Source organism: Rousettus aegyptiacus, unplaced genomic scaffold (genome assembly GCF_014176215.1).
Source record: "Rousettus aegyptiacus isolate mRouAeg1 unplaced genomic scaffold, mRouAeg1.p scaffold_m13_p_20, whole genome shotgun sequence".
NCBI lineage: Eukaryota > Metazoa > Chordata > Mammalia > Chiroptera > Pteropodidae > Rousettus > Rousettus aegyptiacus.
The window spans coordinates 1,481,148-1,491,355 of NW_023416296.1; positions in this window are offsets into that span (position 1 = coordinate 1,481,148).

Genomic DNA, 10,208 nt, shown 5'->3' on the forward strand with positions numbered 1-10,208 from the left:
TTTAAAGAGCTCGTAAGCTCTAAAGCCAGGCATTGGACTTTTGATTCTAAAACACATTCTTCGCTCTCTCCAACCCCTTCCTCCGACACGCACACGCACAGACACGCACGCACACACACGCACGCACACGCACACGCGGCCTACACGGAACCGGGCGGAGTGTCTTCGTGTTAGGAGCATGTCTCGTGGGGCGGGAGGCCGCCGCGGGTGCCGGGACGGTCCTCGCCCGTGTGACTTGGCCCCAAGCAGAGGGAGCAGACACACCAGAGGGCAGAAATTCTCGTTCTGCTGACGCTTCTAAAGTCAAATTCTCATTTCTTCTCTGTGACTGTGACCGGATAAAATTACGCAGCACCAGCAGCTTATAAATGGAAAAATAACGAACGGGGAGAGAGGGGCAGACGAAGCCGCCCGCCGCCGGGAGGAGTCGGAGGGGGGCGTCTGCTTCGCTGGCTTTGCTTCCGTTCGCCGGCCGGCGGCTGCGCGTCCCTGGGCTCTGCGCGTCCTTGGGCTCTGCACCGCTGAGCGGTCCCGGTGCATCCTGGCTCCAACCCTGCCTCGCGGCAGCTATGCCCAAAGTGCAAACGCAGAGCGTCCCCCTCTGGACTCCCACCTGCCCTGTGACGCGCTGCCTCGGACGTCGAGGCCGTACGGGGAGATGCGAATCAGGAGACGCGGTCGCCTGGACGGTCTGCATTTGGCGGACGCCACATCCGTGCCGCGAGGATACCGGCAGGGCCCCACGGCAGGCCCACGCCGGGAAGTGGGCGCCAGGCCCACGGCCAAGGGCAGCAAAGGCCAGCGCTCTCCCCTCCCACGCCCGCTCTTCTCTGCAAACGTGCTCAAAGTCCAGCGGAAGTCGCCGCGAGACCCTGGTGGGCTGAAGGGAGGAAAAGGTTAAGAGCAGAGGAGCCGGCCCGCCGAGGGCCTCTGGAAATGCCAGACTCCTCGGAAGGGGCGGGCAGCCCCGTGGGATTCGCTGCCGATGGCGCCGTCCTGCCCCACGGAGGACGCCGGCGCCGAAATCCGTCGGGCGGGATGGCAGGTGACGCGGCGCGGGCCCGGAAAAGCGAGGCGGCGTCACACGCGTGGTCTCGTCTTCCGGCGACACCCCCGTCTCCAGCCAAGAGACGCCCGGGGGCGGCAAGTTTCCAGCAACCAAGCCGAGTCTCCGGCCTGAGCTTCCGGGTGGCCCAGGACCCGGGAGGGCGGACGGCAGCCAGTGCGCGGCGCCTGGCCTGGCCTGGCCTGGCCCGGCCGCCACCGTCTCCTCTTTGTTATTATTATTAAGCCTCGGTTTTGAGGTACCGCGACGCCCGCATGCGGCCGTAAGAGATAACAGAGACGCGCCACCCGGCCCCTCGACGGCCGCGCCCTGAGACGCAGCGGCAGTGTTGCGAGCGGTGTTGCCGCCGACGCCGAGGATACGCGGCTCGTCCCACCCCGACAGGGGCCCCCATGCCGCCCATGCTCAGCCACCCCGCTTTGCTCCGTCCTGCACGCCCCGCCCCGAACCCCCGCCAGCCCCCGACCTGTCCTGTCTCCGCAATTCGTCATTCTGGGGTGTTCTCTCAGCGGAATCCCACACGAGTGACCCTGTGGGACTGGCCTTTTTCCCAGCGTGACTTCCTGGAGGTCTGTCCAGCTGGCTGTGCATGTCAGCTCCATCCCTTTTAATGGCCAATGTATTTTGAAAGGCCTGTGTTTCAGGAAGTGCCCTGGTCATCAGAGCTGCCCATAGGAGCACAGCTCCAGTCCCTACCCCCTGCCGCCGGGCATTGGCCCCGGCTCCAGCTCCGACTGGGTGGGGGCCGAGGGCGCCGGGCTCAGCAGGCACCCTGTGTGTTTGGGGCGCAGGTGGGCTCGGCTGCTCAGGGGCTCAGGCTGGCGGCAGTGCAGGCAGGAAGCCTCCCAGCCAAGTGCATGTCAGGAGGGGCCTCCGATGGGCTGCGTCTCAGTGAGGTTGAGAGGTGCTTCCAGAAGCTTCCAACTATTTCTCTGGCCCTGTGGTCAGCAACATCTCCTCAAACCGAACTAGCCCAATTAGCTTCTGCTGCTCTCAGCTGAGCACCCCGCCCGGTGTGCCCCTTCTGCAGAGCTCAGAGGGGGCGTCAGGCCCTGCCAGCCCTGAACGCACCCACACACCCACGGGGTGGAGGCAAGCTCCCTCCCAACACCCACACCCACGCTAACACCTGCACGCACCTGCACGCACGCCTGCACGCACACAACCTGCTTGCACTCCCGCAAACACGCATGCACACCGACACGCACACACACCCCCATGCACACTCGCACGCATTCGCATGCACACCTGCACACATTTCCACGCACACCTGCACGCACTCACACGCACACCTGCACGCACTCACACGCACACTTGCACGCACTCACACACACGCCTGCACGCACTCACACGCACACCTGCATGCACTCACACACACACCTGCGCACACTCACATGCGCACCCGCACGCACACCCGCATGCACACTCACACGCACTCGCACGCACTCACACACACTCGCACACACTCACATGGGCACCCGCACATACACCTGCTCGCCCTGGCCCAGTGCACACTCTCCCTCCCGCGCTTCACCGGGCTCTGATGCCCAAGGCTGCCTTAGAGGCAGGAGGGAAAGACTTAAGATAAAACGAAACCTGCTTGCCGGCCCCCTGCTGTTGAACCGCTTAACCCTTGTTTCTTTCACTTATCACCCTGGCAAGGCGTTTGCTTGGTTTTCCTTGTGTTTTATTTTTACTTCTTAGAGAATAAGACAGGCTGGCCCTGCACTGCAGCTGGGGGCAGGCGCTGGCAGACGGGGTGTATGGAAGACACAGACCCGGATCTGGTGGGAGGGGCCGGCCTGGGGTCCCCCAGGGACACATGGGAGGAGGACTGGCCGGGAGGGAGCCTTGCTCATTTGCATGAAAAATTTAAAAGGCACCAAAACTCCGCAATTGAGATAAATGAATACTTAAACGCACTATATTAATCAATTAAAAATGATGCCAAAAAATCGATGATAAACAAAATGCCAAAATTTTAAGTAAACATAAAATCTGGACCTGGTTGGCCAACCCGTCTCACTCACCTCCCCCAAAGCCGGGGAAAGCATGGGTCCGGGTCTCGGCGGGTGGCCTCCTGCTCAGCCCCCAGCAGACCCCGAGGAGTCCCGGGCCCACCGTGTGCTCCCGCCCCCCGTTGCTCAGGCCGGGGTGTCCCTTCGCTGTGCAGTCCCGTCTCCGTGAAGCCCCACACTGCGGGGTGGGTGCTGGCCTGGTACAGGGCTGGGCTGGGGCTTCTCGGGGCCACAGGGAGGGCAGGTGGGCTCCGGGTCAGAACCGTGCCCCTCACCGGCCCTGGGGCGCAGCCGCCCCGGCCACCAGGCCCGGAGTGCCCACTCTTGCAGGGGCGGGGCAGCAGGGACCGAAGTGGGCTGGCCCTTCGTCCTCTCCCTGCGGCCATCAGTCACCTCTGACTCGATTCGCCTTGTGGGCTGTTCACTGCCGCTTCGAGCACAGTCTGTCCTATTTATAGCTGACTAGTTAAGAAAATGACCGTTGTGGGACAGTCTTCGAACCCGGAGGGAGAGTGCCGAGGGGGCGCGGCCGGCTGCGGGCGGACGGGCCTCCTGTCTCCGGCGGCCGAAGCAACAAAACTGCCTCTTTTTCCCTGAGTGACGAGGCACTTTTAGGGTGCAAGAGGCCTCTCCAGAATATAACTTCCCTGAAAGAAGCCACTTGATTGCGTCTCCCTGAGGGCGTCACCTGTCACCAGGAGCGAACACGTCCAGGACTCCCCCACTCGGCGCTGGTGCCCCCCACTCCACGGCCACCTCCTGACGTCCTCCTGAAGCCCGGGGGCCGGGGTTGCTTCAGCACAGGCAGAGTGGAAAAAAAAAAAAAGTGATAAAAAATCAAGTTGCTAATGCTCGCCTACAAGTGCTCTGTGCTGCTAAACACTTAGCACGTATTAATTTACTGAGTCGTTCAACCACCTCCGAGGCACGGACTATTGCCAATCCCTGCGTGACAAATGGGGAAACCGAGGCACGGCTCTCTGGCTCCCCACTGCCCAGTGCCCTGCAGGCCAGCTCCAGCCCAGGGGCAGACATGCCGAGGCCCCGGGCCCGGCCTCGTGCCCCAGTCACTTATCAGGAAGCACGGGGTCTGCGGGTCGCTGAACAGATGAGCATGGAAGCTGTGTGGTTTGTCCTCTCAAGGTCAAGGCCCCGGGCCCCGGGAGCCACGTCGGAGAACCAGTAACGGGGGACGGTCAGGCGGCAGGAGTGGGGTTCAGGCGGGAGCAGGGCAGAGCTCTGGGGGTTCTAAGATGCTGGCTGAGGCCTCTGAGAGGGGGGCGGGCTGCCCCGAGGGCAGAACCAGCCAGGAGCCAGCTGGCGAGGAAGCCTGGGGGTCCTGCCCGGGGCCGGGCAGGCGGACCCGGAGCCGCGTGATGCGGGGGGGACACTCGGGCGGGGGACGGTGGGCGGGAACGCTGGTCTGCGCCCGGAGCCCCGCGAGCTCCTCGGCGCCTGGACCGCAGGCCGCCCGTGGGGCGGAAGGGTCAGAGTGAACGGTGGCCCTCCAGGCCGTGACCACGTGACGATGCTGAGCGTGCAGGTGGGGAGCAGGGGCGCGGGAAGAGGGAGTTAAAACTACCGACCACGACAAATGTTCACATTCACCCCCAGTTCAGGTCTGGAGGGGGGCCGCCCGCCAGGGCGCGACCCCCACGGCCTCCTTCCCGGAGGCCCTCTGTCCCCAGGGAGGCCGCCCGCCAGGGCGCGACCCCCACGGCCTCCTTCCCGGAGGCCCTCTGTCCCCAGGGAGGCCGCCCGCCAGGGCGCGACCCCCACGGCCTCCTTCCCGGAGGCCCTCTGTCCCCAGGGGACCCCCCGGCTCCCCTTCCCAGGCAGCCCGGGTGCGTGCGTGGGGCCCACCCGACACGTGGCACTTGGACTCATCTAGACTGAGTCGTCGTCTGTCTAAACCGGGCTGCCTTGTCTCAGAGCAAACCGACTTTGTTTTCCCATAAGTGCTGGGCTTTTTAAACAAATCCCATTTCTGAAGCCCTGCAGGGGAACACTAAAATAGAAATCACGAAGATAGTATTTTCCGAAGATTCGTTTTCTTCTATTTTCTATAGGAAAATACGTAGACGAAAGGAGAATCGGATAATAAACTCCAAGCACCGCCGCCAGCCTCAAGGGCCCCCGCCCTCGAATACTTGCGTGTGTATCCTTCATGCGAGGACATTCTCGCACCTCCCCACAAGGCACCTCGCGGTCAGGCGGGGGGCACCGATGCAGCGTGACCCTCTAGCCCTCACTCCCGGGGGCCAGTGACATCCTCGAGAGCCAACGGTCCGGCTCAAAATCAGGTCTCTGGAGCCCCGCCCCCCGCCCCCAAACAGAGATACCTCAGCATCGTCAGGCTCCTGAGGGCGTCACAACCCCGGGGCTCAGACTCTTCTGCGTTTCTCTGGCTCGGTTACCCGAACGACACACGCAGTCCGTGGGCCGAGACCCTGGGGTCTGCTCTCGGCTGCAGTCCCCGCCCCTCCCCGCATCCCATTCTCCCCTTCCTCGTGATTTCTGTTGCAGAGCCGGGCTGTCTGTCCTGTGGACTTTCCCCTGGACTGGAGGGCTCTGTCTGGGTCCCCGCTGTGTCATTTAACTCAGCGTCCCCAATCTTTTGGCACCAGGGGCCGGTGCTCCTGAGGACCTAACGCCCGATGACCCGAGGCGGAGCTGAGGCGGTGGCCCCGGCGCTGGGGGCGGCTGCAGACATAGACGGGGCTTCGCTCGCCCGCCGCTCACCCCCTGCTGTGTGGCCCGGGTCCTGACAGGCCACGGACCGGTACCGGTCCACGGCGCGGGGGTCGGGGACCCCTGGTTTAACGTGTTCCCGTCCCCTGCATTCCCGTAACCGGCGTTAGCTCTGTGATCCCATGCAAGCCCCTCTCCACACGCCCTCCGACCTTGGCAAGACCTTGTCAGAGGCAGCGGGTCCCCCCCCCCCCGGGGGCAACATCTGTGGTCCCTTTTTGTGAAGCCAGCGCCTGTCGACCCCACCCGGGGGGGGGGACCCCTTCGCTCATGAGGGCCGCACAGGGTCACGTGGATCCTCCCTCCACCTCCGTTTACTCTTCCCCTGAGGAGGCACCCGCCCTCACCCACTCCCGAGGACCCTGGGCAGGGAAGGCCCGTGAGTGCTGGGACAGGAAGGGGCCCGATGTGTGACACGCCCTCGGCCGAGGATGAGCTGGGCCCGCGTCCCCGGAAGCCCCTGGGGACGGGCTTCTCCAGTGTCACCACGAGACGCTCGCGTGACAGAGTCACTTGCTGCAGCTCGTGTCCTGGCGGGAGCTTCCCCACTCCCTGCCAGAGCCACGCAGCTGGCCCACATGGCCCGCAGGAGTGGACAGATGCTACCGCTCGCCACCCTCCGGGCCGAAGGCTCCGTGTGGGCCCTGACCCCCGGAGAGCGTGGCCGCAGGCGCGTTGCGGCGAAGCGGCAGGGGCGGGGTACGGGCTGCGGGGTGCGGGCACGCCTGCCCCCACCGGGCCCTTCCGGACTCCGGTGAGAAGCTGATGGTGCCGTCTCACCTCACGCTCCTTGCTCTGGGCCACAGGGCCGTGGGCTCCTTTAGAAGGTGGGGAGACCCGCCCCCCCTCCTGCCCCGGGCACGTGGATCCCAGGCAGCGTTTTGAAACAAAACGCTGAGGTCTGCAGGGATTAGAATATGGCATGAGTTGCACAAGGCGTGCGGAGGTTGCCCAAGCCCCGGCCCCCACCACCAGGATGTGGCCGGCCAGCGTGGGTTCCTGCCGGGCCAGTCCCGAGGCCGTCACATCTCGACACCCCCCACAGTTTAAAGGGGGGCCCACGGGCTCGGTTTGCATGGGGCTCCACACGTGCAAACTGCCACTGGTCGGGTCCGACACGGAGACCCGCATGCCCTGGACGCCCTCAGCAAGGCCCGCCACGCCCCACTGGCCCCCAGCCGGGCCTGGCCCTGTGGCTCAGCTGTGCTCCCAGGGGCCCGGGCGGGAGCTGAGCCCAGCGGGCCCACGTCCAGCCCACTCTCCTCTGGGAGGCTGGTGGGAGCCCCTCGGATGGGACGCTGTCTCGGCTCTGCACTCAGGAGCCACGCCGCCGGTGCCCATCCTGGCCTGCTGCAGGCCAGCCGTGGGCCCACGTCCACCTGGGCTGCGTCTGCTTTAGCCAAAGGTCAAGAAGGAAATGGCGCCTCACGGCCACCAGAAGCCCAGGCAGAGACCCCCTGCGGGCTGGCCTGCGTGGTCACAGGGGCCACCCCCGAGGCCTGGCTGTGGCAGACAGCAGCACCCCCTTCCCAGGAGGGCTTTGTGCCCTGGGGAGCACCTGCTCTCAGGCAGCTCCTTCTGACACAGGGACGGCTGACCAGTGCCTGGACAGTTCGCTCCTAGCTGTTATCTAGAAAAAAGTGCATGTACTGCCCAGAACTTTCTAGAAGGAATTATTTTAAGAGGGTAAATGAGAAAGCAGTGAGGTCTCCCCAGGCCTTCAGCTGCTCGTGACACCGTGAGAATGCCCACCCTCGCCTCACTTCCAACAGGCTCAGGCGGTGGCGGCGGTGGCTGCCCCATGCCACGGGAGGGGCCGGGGTCGGAGTCCTGGGGCCAGGGGGCATCTCAGGAGAGCCGGGCACGGCCCCTCATCAGCCGCTCGCCCGTCTGAGAGCCACCACTCCTAGTGTCACTGCAAGTCCCCAGGCTGCCACTTCTATCCCCAGAAAAGGCGAAGACCTGGGTTTCCTGCCTAGACCTCCAAGTGAGAGCAGATGGCCCGCCACACCTGCCCGGCACCGCCCCGGAGCACCGGCGGGCAGGGCGGCGCGGCACGCCGGCCCCCGGAGATGGGGCGTTCTGCTCCCAGAGCGGGGGCTGCCAAGAGGGACACTCCCGGAACAAGGCCCAGGCCTCAGGAAGCTAATGAGGTGCCAGGAGGTGCCAGGGTCCCAGGCCCGGGGCAGGCGAGGACCGAGGGGCGTGGGGTGCAGAGGCCGGAAGCACCGGCTGAGCCCGCGAGTGGCCTGGACGCAGGACTCGGCCTGGGAGCTCGGCTCAAGGTCGGCGATGCAGCAGGAGCCAGCGCAGCGCCCGCCTGGCCCAGCCCGGGAGCAGACGGGGCCGGCCACGGGCTGCGCCCTCCCGGACAGCTCGGTCACACGCTGTCCTCTGGCAGACGTGGGCCTGCACCCGCAGACCAGGCGCTGGGCCACGACCGGGTCAGGTGGCAAACAGCCCGTCCCCATCCGTCCCCCACTCCTTAGGAGCTCCCCGCAGGCCTGGCCGGGGCTGGGTGCCCGACGCTTGGGACGCTGGGCAGGGCAGAGCTGCGGGCACTGCACGGCCAGGCTGGGCAGGTCACGGTGAGGTGACGGGGTGGCCTCTGACACACTCCCCGGTCCCCTCCCGGCCCCTGGCCAGGAGCTCGGCAGTATTGGGGGGCGAGGACCAGTTCGGGGGTCTAGGGTACTTGGGGACACCCCCTGGCTCCATCGGGCACAATGCTCCAAACGTTCCAGTGTTTTCCTTCCCCTCTCCGGCCGTCCCCCTTCCCGAACGGGGCAGGGTCCAGCAGCAGGAGGGGGACGGGCCTGGGTTTTCTGCAGCGGAGCCGAGTGCTGAGGTGTAACTCAGGAGAGGGAGGGACCGGGCGTGGGGGTCCGAGAGGCCCACCCTGGCATTCGGCCCTCACGTCCCTGCCGCCGGGTAAGCTGGACCTAACCAGGCTGGGTGAGCCGGAGCTCAGAGACGCAGCAGCAGCGGACTCAGGGGTGAGGGCTCCTCCTGCTGGCCTCGGGCACGTGGCAGGGAACTGTGGGTGGCCAGGGGAACTCAGAGTGACCTTGGGTGACAGGCAACGAAGGGGGACTTTAGACCTACAGCTACAAAAAACTGAATCCTGCCAACAACTGGGGAGCTGGGAGGGGCCCCCGAGCCTTGCGTGTGACAGCGGCCCAGCTGACACCTGGATTTCAGCCTGAGAGCCCCTGAGCAGGGTGTCCCCTCCCCCAGACTGGCCCCGACTCCAGGCCAAGCCTGCTGTCACTTGTCCTGCAGCAGAGACACCTAGCGTGGGACTGGATGAACACTCGGGAGAGAGGAGGGGGCCGACTGCCGGGAGGCGCAGGACACCCGAAGTTCCGCCGCACCCCCCAAGCCGAGCTCCCCACTGGGCACTTGAGGCCACTCTTCTCCTTTGCCATATCCTCGGGTCCCCCAACCTTTGGCCTCCACAGGTGGACGCAGAGGCTCTGCGGGGGACGGGGCTGTGAGGCTGAGGGGCGGCCCCATGGGATTCTCAGACCTTTGCCCAGATCGTACAGCCGCCCACGCCCTGGGCGCCCAGCCCGGCAGGGCGGCTGAGAACACCGCTGGCCTCCCCCTCCTGGCCGGCCACGGTCAGGGCCAGGGCGCAGTGTTTTCCTAGGGTGCCGTCTTCCCGGCCAGGTGCACCCCCAGTGAAGTGCAGACGCTGGGGGAGGGGACGGAAACAGACTGGCGGGACGCTGACCCGGCCCGCGGAGGGCGCCAGGCGGGGCCGGGTCAGGAGGGGCTGCTGTGCCCCCCCTTTCCGTGCTGCGCTGTTTCCTGACTTTGACCAAAGGGACACCGGCGGACACGAGGAGGCCCCCCCCACCGCACACGCGCGCGCACACGCGCACACACGCGCGCGCACACGCACACACGCGCTCTCTCTCACACAGGCGCCGCAGAGCCCTCCCTCCCCAGGTCCTGCTGGGGAAGGGGACTGGACAGCCAGCCGGGCGACCACCCACTGCTGAGCTCTGGCCAGCGCAGGTGGCGCTGGGCGTCTCTGTAAGTGGCTCTGAGGAAGGGGAAATGTGGACCCAGATGATACCGCTGGACTCCCTTCTCCCCTCGACCCAGCTCCCCCATCAGCACGACCTGCCCAGGCTGCTGGACAGCAAGGGGTCTGGAGTGCTGGCTCCCCGGGGCAGGGGATGTGCTCACACGCAGCCAGGCTCTGGGAACTAGGGTTCGGGTCGGGCCTCTGTGGGTCCTCCTAGGGGGGCTCCTGCTAGGCTCACCCACACGCCTCGGCCCAGCAGTGCCCAGGCGGCCGGGATGCCTGTGGTCTCACCCTGACACCCCGCCTGTCGCCTCCGCAGCCCCGCCTGCAAGCCGCA